The sequence below is a fragment of the Apodemus sylvaticus genome, chromosome 14 (assembly GCF_947179515.1).
Source record: "Apodemus sylvaticus chromosome 14, mApoSyl1.1, whole genome shotgun sequence".
NCBI classification, from domain to species: Eukaryota; Metazoa; Chordata; class Mammalia; order Rodentia; family Muridae; genus Apodemus; species Apodemus sylvaticus.
In genome coordinates, this window is record NC_067485.1 from 5191613 (window position 1) to 5203622 (window position 12010).

Sequence of the window (12010 nt, forward strand, 5' to 3'; positions counted from 1 at the left end):
GAGTCAGAGTATCTACCAGGGCTTGTGCTTGGAAAAGTTCATTGTCTGGCTCATGGGGCTATATGCAAAGAGCTAGAATCTGTCCAACTTTTGATGACTTCCAATCTTACCTATTTTAAGTTCTCAGTTTAAATACAATTTGCCTGGGAAGTTTCTTGAAAGTTTAATATTTGGTTTTGTCAGGTCAATAGGAGAAACTCTGGTATACCGTGAGTTTTCAATATATGGCCACTGCTTTAAACTCTGCTGTCAAAGCAATATGGTAGACCCAAGCCCAGAAAATGCTCCTGGTTCTGTTACCAACTTATTTTGTGTTTAGCCTCAGTTTCCTTGGTTGTAAAGCAATCATATTAAATTAGTCACCCCAACCTCCCCGCAGGATGCCTCAAATTACAAAGGCTAAGACACCCAGGCTCTGCACTGCTCTTCCCCCATGTTCAGAATTCACATCTTCATTTTTCAGAGAAAAGATTTCCATTGATTGAAAGAAAATGCAATGGAAAACATCTGGAGCTGTGCATGGTGGTGCACACCTTTAAACCCAGCACTCAGGAGGCAAAGGAAGGTGGGTCTCAGTGAGTTCAAGGCCAGCCTTGTTTAAATACCATTTTCCTTTGTGTGTGGGAATGAACTCTCCATATGTAGTACTTGAATGGCTCAAGTAGCCAGGCAAACAACAAAATGAGGAAAACAGGTGATGGTTGAAGAGACTGGTGGGGGAGGGGTGCCTGCTAAAAAGACAGTAGCTTCTGTTCCACCCCAGTTTACAGTTGTTGAAAAGGAATATTTATGCTATACCTTTAGTTTCCCAACACTTACCTTTTGTCTCTGTCTAACTCACCCTTTATATGTGAACTTTATATGCTGGCCATTAATTAAAACACAGGCCAAACAAAAATGCCCAAAGCCATCTAGTTTGAAATCTATACACACACACACACACACACACACACATACTGTGCATATGTGTGTGTGTGTGTGTGTGTGTGTGTGTGTGTGTGAGAGAGAGAGAGAGAGAGAGAGAGAGAGAGAGAGATTCATATTTGTTGAGTATCTATGTCTAGAAACTAGGTAAACCTAAACCTTTTGTACTAACCAAAGTATTTGGTTTTCACAATGATTCTATGAATTACTTCTACTACTACCATTTGGAGGTAGAAAATTTGGGTTAAGTGATTTGACCAGTAAGTAAAAGCTTCTATAGATAGTCAATCCTATGTTTAAAAAAAGTCTCCTTGCTGGACTTCTAACCACATACACAGTTGACTGCTGGGCATGCAATGTGAATAAATGGCACATGGGCTGCTGTATGGCAGAAGCTGCTGAGTCATATGGAGATAGCTGTATGATACCAGTTCAGTGCATACATGTGCTTGATAGGATAAAATACTGAGTACTGTGTACTTTTATACTAAATGATTTTTTTTAATAAAGCTCAGTTAGATCATTGTCATTTTTTAAAAAGAAATTTTAGTCTTTCTCTTTGCTGCAAGCAAACCAGACTCACTAAGCTTTGGATCTAGTACCATCTGTGTCCAAGGGCAAATACCCCTTCTCCTTGCCATATTTAAACCCCACTCATGGAAAGGCTCCAAGTCTTGAGTGATGATCACTTCCTCTGGGCTAGAGTATGAAGAAGAAAGTAAATCTAGCAGGAGTGGTAAATCCCCACAGACATCGATAAGTACTTGAGATCAGAGACTGCATCTTTTATAGTTTGTCTACATACCAAAGTCATTAATATGAAGAGTCATCTTAGCAGTAGTGGTTGTAGTAGCGAAAATAATACAAAGAAGTTAGTCTCAGTCTGTGCTTTGCTATCCACTTTCATGATGCATAGGACTCAGGGATGTGTCTTTTGAGAAAGTAATGTGAAATCATCTCTCTCATGCTCCTCCTTTATTTCTGCTTTTTTCACCTAAACCTCATAAAATGTGTTTCAACCTTCAAAACTCTTGCCTATAGGAATAAAACTATAAGATATTAGGAAGAAAAATAAAAATACTGTGGGGGAAAAAACCCTGTATGTTTATCTGTTTAGGTTGTTTCCCAGGGGCTTTTTAGGATACTTCAACACTTTAACTTTTGCTTTTCCTTCTCTGAAAAAAATATTTTCACTGTATATATTCATTGTGCATATACGCACATTTTATACATGTATCTGCTATTCATTGAGCCTGTCCTCCACTGCACTCCCCCCTCACTTTCCACATTCTAGCTTATCCACTTGATGTGGGGTGGGGAGAAGGAAAAGAGCCAATGACCCTGACAGTATTCTTCTTGACAGTCCATACCCATCACGTGAGTGGAAAGTACCAAAGACCCCATTTTCAGAACTGTATCTCGAGTCTCTGGCTCCTGAAGAAAACCAGTGTGGTTCCGATGTGGGACAGGAAGAGTGGTTTGCATTGGCATGGGCCCTGCGGGTGCTTTGGGACTAAACCACACACATCTGTGGGTTACAGATGCTTGCTCTTCACTATTAATGTGGCCAGCATGTGAAACCATGGCACCGCACCGCAATACTACACAGAGGTCCACGCCTCTGATAGTTTGAGAAATAACTCCCAGCTGAAGAAATTTTTTCTTTGAAGGGCTGGAATACATTCCAGAACAGAAGGTCCTCTTTCAGAAATGGTAGAATTAACCATTGATTAATTCTAGTCTAGTGATGTTGGACTGGGCATTGGGGACTGCATCACATGTATCTAAGGGTTGGCAGGTTTAACCAAAAATACAAGGGGAGAAAAAAAGAAACGAAAAAATAGATTAAAGTTCCTTAAAATCTTTGGTTAATAACTTCTGCATTCCTTACTGCATGTATATCAAAGATCTTGTTGTATACACTCTCAAGGCATTGCATAGTTTCTTTGAGATCACAACTGCAAAGCATTAGTAGGAGCTGTCATCTGAGTTGAGGTATGATAGACATGTTTCTACCAATTATTATTTCCCTGAGGATGGGGGAATCAGAGGCCTGTATATACAAACAGAAGAAATGTGTATGGTGTTGGGTATCGCTTAAAGTTCAGTAACAAAAATTATCTTCTAAACAGGAATTTCTTTTCTCTCTCTCTCTCTCTCTCTCTCTCTCTCTCTCTCTCTCTCTCTCTCTCTCTCTCTCTCTCAACGTATGTGTTCCCTTCTAATGGTATACTTGAGAGAGGGTCTTCCATCTGCCATTGTTAGTGAGAATGTTTTCTCATCCAGGTTACAATTTCCATTGAAATAGTTGCATACAAGTATTCAGAAGTTAGTTTATTGACTCTTATTGCACTTCGGGGTATCTAATAAATAATTTATTAGCCTGATGGATATGCGGCTGCCTAACTATGGAGCATGAAATATGCACTGTTTCTCTAATACACTGTAGGGAGACCTGTTTATAAAGTATTTAGTATTGGTTTTATAATGCACTGTTGACAACAGGAGACCACGAAGCTCAAAGATCAATCTCATTTTGGCCCACAGTATTAATGCTACTTTATAAAGCTATATGACAGGTCACTTAGACAGCAGTCCTTACAGAAAGGACTCTGTTAGGAAGGCTGGTTGTAGTGGCTGCCAGCACAGCAGATAAATGTCTTTGTCCATGTCCCTGAGGTATTTGTTCAGTGGCTGTTGATACTGGACATGTGATGGAACTCATCATTTCCCTGGCCTCTAGAGGGATTCTGGACTAAAAGTGCTGAGTTCTCTTAATGTTATCCTCACTAATTGGGTAGAGAGTTGATGTGACTTAGGATCACATGGGCCTGGAGGTAGGAGTTAGCAGTAAGGGATGGGGGGCTTACCTCCTCAGCTTTGTCTCATGTCTGCTAATGAAGCAATATTCTTAGACATCTCCTCTCTCCTGAATTCAAATCATATATGTGATATAGTTCAAAATATTTCCAGTTTTTATTTGCTTTGTGGAATTTCTTTAGCCAGGAGTAAACTTGCAGCCATTTTTTTAAAAAAAATGCTCTGTATATATTTAGAATTAGGTTTATGAATAAATAAAGATCAAATAATTTGGTCCAAAATGTATTCTTGGCATTTTAATTCTTTTACATGAACTCATCAGTGTGGGAATGTATGTGACCACTATAGTTCCCAAAGTTCTGTTTCTTTCCTGGGCTATATGTTCTGGAGCAAGGCATTACTCTCTGCATTCAGAACCCTTTATTGGTTTTCAGTATTTCAGATTTCAGTGTCAGTATTTCCAATTCCTAACTATGCCTTAAAAAAAAAACATTCTTTAAATTTTAAAAGATAAATAAATCTTAGAGAGAGAGAAAACGAATGCACCTATGTACATACGTATGTATGGTATGTATGTATGTATGTATGTATGCACCTGATTATCAAATCCCCTGGAGCTATAGTTACAGCAGGTGTGAGCCATCTCATGTAGGTACTGGGAACTGAACTTGGATCCCATGCAAAAAAAAAAAAAAATTGTACATGTTCTTAACTACTAAGCCCAATGCGTTGTCTTAAAGCCAACATTGTCTTGACTGGGAGGAGACTTCCTAGGTACTTTCAGGGGCAGCCCTCTCTGCAGTTGACCTGTCTTCCGGTCACCGCTCATGGATTCTGACCTTCATTGTGCCTTTTTAAGTAGACTGTTCCTTTTCTCTTCTCCAGTTGTTCTCTAGTTTGTGATCTTAACTGGAGTCGTAATATCTGTGTTTCTTTTTAAAAACATTAAGTGTATTTATTATTGTTTTAAGTAAAATATAATTACATCATTTCTCTCCGTTCCCTTTCCTTCCTCTAACAACTTCCATGGCCCCACCCTTGCTCCTTCTCAAGTTTCTGGCCTCATATTCTTTAATTGTTACAATATGGCAGGGCCTGAACAAGGACAATGAAGGGGGAAAAGTGGAAGAGGGAAATCCCGTGGGACCCCAACCTCAGACAAGAACTACAGGCAACTAAGGGATGCTGAGAGAGGTTGTCTTCCCTATGGAAGATGCCCTCCAATTGGTTATTCAATGCCAAGTGTCTGGTCCTCAAAGCATGTATACGCAAGCAACTGAGTAGACTGAGTAGGTCCTATTTACACACACACAAACACACACACACACACACACACACACACACACACACCAATTCCTGAATTTCTTTGTTTTTGTTGGGTTGAGATAGGGTTTCTCTGGGTAGCCGTGGCTGTCTAGAACTCACTCTGTAGACCAGGCTAGCTTCAAATTCAGAGATCTACTTGCCTCTGCCTCCTGAGTGCTGGGGTTAAAGGGGTATCCATCACTGCCTGGCCTTAATGCCTGAATTTCTTACCAGGGAAAAATTTCTATATCATTCCTTTGTGTCTGAGGGATTTTTTTCCTCTCTTCAGAGAACCTTTTCATTTGTGTTCTTACCACATTCTCTCCTAGGACCCTTTATATCATTTTCCTTCTGGCCTAGATCTTCAATATCCTTCTCTCAACTGTCTTGGTGCCCTTCGCTCACTCTAGATTTTTCTTTTTAAACCTCCCATAGTGGAAAACAAGCTGTCTGTTCCTAGGGACACTTCTTTAAACCCTGCTAGCTTTTCAAGCCCCAAGGTTATTTTACTGTTCCTGCCCCAAATCACACATTCCTTTGCTCCTCAGACTGAGCTCAACTGTATTCTCCTTTCTCTAGAAGGTGCTGCCAGCCAGATCCCTAGTGTCACACTGGCTCTTGTGATCCACATGTTTAATCGTGTGTATGTGTCTGCATCTTGGGAGGGGGACTTGTGTGCGCACATCCATGCAAGTGCCTACAGAGGCTGGAAGAAGACATTGGATCCCCTGGAGTTGGAATTACAAGATTACAGGCAGATGTGAGCCACCCAACATGAAAACTAACTTGGGCTCTCCACAAGAGCAGCGTGCTCTTAACCAGTGAGCTATCTGTCCCATGTCCTTACACATGTCCTGTCTGTCATTCTTAGGGCTTTAATTTCATTCCCACAGTGTCTTTTGTATTTTGCTTTTTTTTCATCAGCCTTATCTGCTTATTTTACCTGTTTATTATAATAGTTCCCTGATTGATCTCTTAGCTTCCTTTTAGTTATGTTTTAATGTGTTGTCACAGATGGACTTTCTTTAAAAATATTAATATTTACCCTGTGTTGAGGTTGTCTTTTTGTAGAGTTGGCTGATCACTTGGTGGATAACAGAATAGCAACTGAGTGGACTGTGGGACTCTTACCCATAGTTCCATTACCCACGCATCTTCCCATTTATTACTGCTTTATCCATCATCCTCCCTGCACCCTAGTGAAACTAGATCACTTCTCTAGATGAATATTTGTGGTCTCTCAGGGCCTAGAACAAAGGCAGCCTTTGCTTAGATGCTTCTTTCACATATCAGTGGGAAGGCATCCTTCCCTAAATCATAAGGATCTACTGTGCTTGCCTTAACACTATCTCTATTTGTGTAAGGTCGTTTTCGCGCATGGCTTTTATTCTGTAGTAGATTATAAACCTGTGAGCAGGGATCATGTCTTATTTTGGTGTTCCCCACAGCTTCTTGTACTTGGTATGTGAAGCTTGATAAATAGTTCTTCAACAGTGAGTAAAAAGGTTTATAATGATTTTCTTGATGATTAGTAGAAGAAAATGGAGTAAGTTGGGGTATTGACTGGAGTGTGGCTCAGTGGTAGAACTTGTGTTTGGCAGCCCCGGTGTCAGATACCCACATGACTGTCCAGTTCCTCCTTAAAGAAAGAATCTTAAGTGCAATGTTGGTTTGGCTTCTTAGCACACAGGCTTGCACTCAAGAAGCCCTGAGTGGCTCCCCTGTCCTGTCACCCCTCAGTGAGCTATTCTGTTATTCCTCATTGTTGTTTTCTTATGCTTCATATATTTAACTGTTGGTTGTTATACACCTTAGTAATTAACTCTTTTTACAAGTGTTTGAGTGGTCAGAGGAGTATATTATATCTGTAGTTTTTAAGATAAAGTATCTTGATGCAACCAGGATTTCTGTAAAATACTGCCTGCAGACTATATAAAATTTCCTCTTCTAATCTCTCAACAGGCACATTTTGTGCCCTCCCCACCTCCAAATTGCCTCAGTTACAAATCGGAAGGCAGGCTTGGTGACCAGGACTGGCAAGCACATTTTAAAGTCCCATGCTGTGGAGTTGATCCATCTCAACTTGAGGTATGCTGTTCTTTCTTATTTAAGTCACTTAAATATGCTCACATTCTCTGACTGTCCTATTGAGGTTTGTTCCCACATAATTATTCTTTGTTCCACCCTCTTACTGTCTTTCACACTCATGTGCATGCTAGGAAATGAATGTGTTTACTTGCTTCTCAACAGTTTTTAACCTCTGAAGATACTTCATGAAGTAGAATGTTGTGGCAATAATTCGAATGATTTTGATTGTGATAAAGTGTCTTCTTTTATTTCATCCCCTTTTTCCACTTTTCATTTTTTACACATAGTTCTAGGGAAGATTTATTCTAATTGTCACTGTTTTTAAAAAGGATGTGTTAGGGTAGTAATCTTTGAGAATTGAAATGTAACACATATGTAACACACACACACACACATACACATGCAGACTAATGAGTTTCCCTAAGATGAGCATAACCAGGACATCAGCTGATGGACAGACAGTGCAGTTGTGTGTGAAAAGCTTCCTGCCTGCTTGCGTCCAGCCGAGGTCCTACACCAAAGGCCCCCACTCTCCCATTTAAATTTTTTTAATATGAAAAACCATCCAGAAATCATACAAATTTTCTTTGCATCAATGTTTTTCACTTAAATGCATGTTTGTGTGGGCGTATGCATGATTTTGTGTGTAAGCATGTTTTTGTGTCTAAGTAGTTTGTAAGGGCTTGTGTATGTTTGTGTATGTATGCATGTATGTATATGTGTGTATGTTCTTGTATATGTGTTTGTTAGTATGTGTGCATGTGTTTGTGCATGTATGTGTGCGTTTGTGTGTATTGATGTATGTATGTGTGTTTGTGAGCACTTGTATATGTGTTTGTATGTATGTATGTGTGTGTTTGTGTGTGTTTGTTTGTATTGAGCCTTGTAACAGGGTTTTCTTGTGCAGAAGTGAATCTCAATCTTCCTTCTTGACAGTAATTTAAACTATTACTGTGACATTTTTACTAGAGCTGCCAGCATCTCAGGCCACAGTTTTTAGAAGGAAGTAAATAAAAGCATTAATATTATCTTTACAATCCCACAACTTTCGTGGTCATATGAAAGTAATTCCCCAGTGCACTTCCATGCCCCAGCCTGTTGGATTTTTGTCTTTTGCTTTTGCTTTTTATTTTTATCCTCATAGTCATTTAAGGAAAGATACCACTGATTCTTTCAGAAGATTTTTCTCACAGGACATCAACTGAAGCTTGTGATAGTACAACAGCTTTTGTCACTGCTTGTTCACACAAAAAAATTAAAGTCACTTTTTTACTTTTTAGATCAAAACAAAATAGGAAAATGTTTGATCTTTTGTAGGCATAAGATTTGTACTGACTGAAGATGCTTTTTTTGAAATGTGAATCTTGATTCCAAGGGATTCTCATTTCCTTAGCATTTTGTAAGCTACCTGATCTACTGTACCTAACCACATCTGTCCATTTTCCGATGTTTTGCATCCATGGATTATAGCCTTTGAGTGTTTCCTGGAAGTGCATTCTGGCGCTCAGCCCTGACTAGGGTGTCAGACACAGCATCTCAGGCAAGTTAGACAAGTGTCAATTGGAGCATTTTCTCCTTTTCGGTAAAGCGTTTAGGTAATATTTTCCTAAGGGAAATGTTAATGTCACTCTCTGAAGTAGCTCGAACCCTGTTTAAGGGGCTTGTGTTCCTTTTCTGGTCACATAAAGACATTTTTACTGCATAAGGTTTTCTCTGTCAGTATTGGTCACCATTTTCTTCTCTCAGTGCATAGCAGCTATTATATATGTCTCGTGCACTGATGTGATTGGTGTTCCTGTGAGTTCACATCTGAGTATTTAGTATGTCTATAATGGATTGGCAGAAAACTGACTATAAATGAAGGCATGGGTCCTCTTACTTAAAAATTGAACAATGTTCTTATTCCTCGGCTGTTTTAGCTGAAGCTACTATATTTTGAAATGTCCAAGTAGGTTGTCAAAGCCATCTGGCATTTATATATAGTTATATATGAATATTATAAATATGAAGGAACAAGTGAATCCTAACACAGACTCTTGGAGGAGAAGGATTGAGATGCCAATCAAAGATGATAACATGAATTTAGATTTTTCTTCTCCTTTTCATAAAGACCCTTTAAGCTAATTTTAAATTAGCTAATTCATGGACTCTAAACCTAAATTCTTACCATAAAGATTTTAATAGAAAGAGTAATAGACTGTGTAGTTTAGATCATTTACATATGACACTTGGTTACATTTAGTTGTTGGTGTGCATGAATCACATATCTTTTTGAGGATAGAATCTCACTCCTATCTGCTTTGAAACTCACTATAGAGATCAAAGTGGCCTGGGATTCACAGAGATCTGCCTGCCTCTGCCTCCCAAGGGCTGGGATTAAAATCTGAACCGCCATGTACCCCCATGTACCCCCTGCCCATGTGTCATCCTTTTAACCTGAATTAAAGACTGCTACATACATGTCCGTCTGCTACATACAGCTCAGTCACCGAATAAACTGAAACAAGAAAAGCAATTGCTAAATAAAAATTTTCCTGGTTCCTTAAAATTTAAACATGAGGACCCATGATTACCAGATGTTACCATTTGGGAACATTGGCAATCGAGGCACAGTTGTCCATCTCTTACAGAGATTGAAATGGAAAGAAAGAAATTGGAAATCAGTTGGCAAGCAAAGATTTAGGTGTAAATATTAGGTGAATCTTAATTGTAACGATGAGTATCTTTACATTAAGGAAGATAATTCATAGAGGCAGGCAGATCTCTGTGAGTTCGAGTTGAGGCCAGGCTGAGCTACATAGTAAGTTCCAGGACAGTCAGAGCTATGTGGAAAAAAACCTGTCTCAAAAACAAAATGATACAAAGCACAAAAAAAAAAAAAAAAAAAAAAAAAACCCTGTAACAACCAAACAAAACCGAAAAGATAATTCAGATCTTGATCTTTTATTTATCATTTTTTATTTTATGATCTTTTTTGGTTATTTTACTTATTTACATTTCAAATGAACAACATTATCAACCAAGCAGCTCTTGATCTTAAGAAGTACTTTTAAATGTCATTTCTTCTTTTCTCCACAGAGCGCACATAGATGTGCTTGTGTACTCATTATGTTTGGGTTTATATGTGTTAATGGAAACGAATATTTTACTGTCCTCTCATCAAATTGTATAAACATAGATAACTATACAATTATAAAGCAAACAAAAAAGTGGAAATTAAAATTTAAAATTGAAATTATTATTTAAAATTTAAAATTGAAATTATTATTAGCTTTACTTTTTCCTATTCTTTATATTGAACCAAATTTGTTCCTCCTTAACTTTGTGTCTGAAAAGAAATGGCACAATAAAGTAGGGGTGTCAGGCTTCACAAGGGGAAAGGGTGGCAGGCTTCACTCGGGGAAAGGGTGGCTGTCAACCTTCTTCCTTAGGAGTATGGAAGTGAGGGAAATATCTGTTCAGAGGAGTTTTCATTCATTAGTTCTTTCTCCTTTTTTTCCCCCACTTAACACATCTGTTAGCATTCCACACAGACCAACAGATGTTGCAAAGCAAGTCCTACACTTCGTTCTCAAGAAAAATGACATTTCCTCAGTTGCCTGCCCCACCTCTGTGACTGAGACCAGCCTGCTGCTCCTGCATAATTTGCATATATTAAGTTATGTGCCTTAATGCATTAGGAACCTGAGCTTCAGCATTCCTTTATATGTTAAGGTCGCATGTCATTAGTGACTAGTTTACAGGCTGCTGTAGAGTTCTGAGAAGGAAAGGGATTTGAGGATGGCAACCTGATTCTGTACACTGAGAGTGGATAGCCAGTTAGCAATATTTTTTCTATAAAATAGATGAGTTACAGAAAGCTCGAGCTGTCCCACCACGAGGAAGTGCTGATTGTCATGCGATGTGGAGCGTCATTTTTATTATTTTGGCAAGAAGAGGGAGAGTTTTGTCTTGACAAGCCATTAGATGAATCCCAGCATGTGTCACATGAAAAACCACTGATCTTTAACCCAGCTCTGTACTTAACCAAGCTTTAGAAGTAAATTGTGACTGAAGGAAGAGCAAAGGCCAGTACACTGTCATTACAGATTACAGAGTCTGCTAACAGCGGGAGAACTGAGCCCAGGGAGTCACAGGTGCGGTTCTGTAAGCCGTCAGTAGTCCTGCGGATGCTTCTTAAACTGTATGCACAAGCCATACATTTATTTTATATTTGTTCAGGATTTACGTTGTAGCCCTAGCTAGGGAAGAAAAAAAACTGAAAGAGAGAGAGAGAGAGAGAGAGAGAGAGAGAGAGAGAGAGAGAGAGAGAGAGAGAGAGAGAGAGAGAGAGAGAAAGAAAGAAAGAAAGAAAGAAAGAAAGAAAGAAAGAAAGAAAGAAAGAAAGAAAGAAAGAAAGCCTTCAAGTGCTTTCTTAGTGCAGGGCCTGAGTTTCTTAGCACAGAACAAAGACCTTTATATAGCTTCTATGTTCCCAGTCACAGAATGACCTTAAGAAAGCCCTGTGTTTTGAAGAAATTAAATCCAGTGAAGAAAAGTAAAGTTGGGTATGGTGGAGCACACCCTTAATCCTAGCACTGGAGAGGCAGAGGCAGGCAGATCTCTTGAAATCAACCTGGTCAATAAAGTGAGTTCCAGGCCAGTCAGGGCTACATGATGATACCCTGTCTTTAAAAAAAAATAATTTTAATATATATAAAGAAATGATGGGTTATATTCCCATAAACAAACAAACAAACAAACAAAAAGCAACACAATAAATAAACTAGTTTATTCCAAAAGTATATGCAAAAGAACATTCTTTGGCCTGTCAGTAGTCAGTAACTGTGACTAACTTTTGCATCACTGTGTAATTTTTGAGAAAATAAAAGAC

At 38.8% G+C, this 12010-nt stretch overlaps 1 protein-coding gene across 5 annotated transcripts in view; it reads left to right on the forward strand.

Moving 5' to 3' along the window:
• The first annotated feature begins 468 nt into the window (after positions 1-468).
• The window catches only part of LOC127664712 (eukaryotic translation initiation factor 5A-1-like), an 87044-nt gene continuing 75502 nt past the window's right edge, over positions 469-12010 (forward strand). For all 5 annotated transcript variants that reach the window (XR_007973228.1, XR_007973227.1, XM_052156840.1 and 2 more), the window contains exons 1-2: positions 469-565; positions 7012-7137. The gene's annotated coding sequence lies outside the window, so the exon portion shown is untranslated. The remainder of the gene's footprint in view (positions 566-7011; positions 7138-12010) is intronic.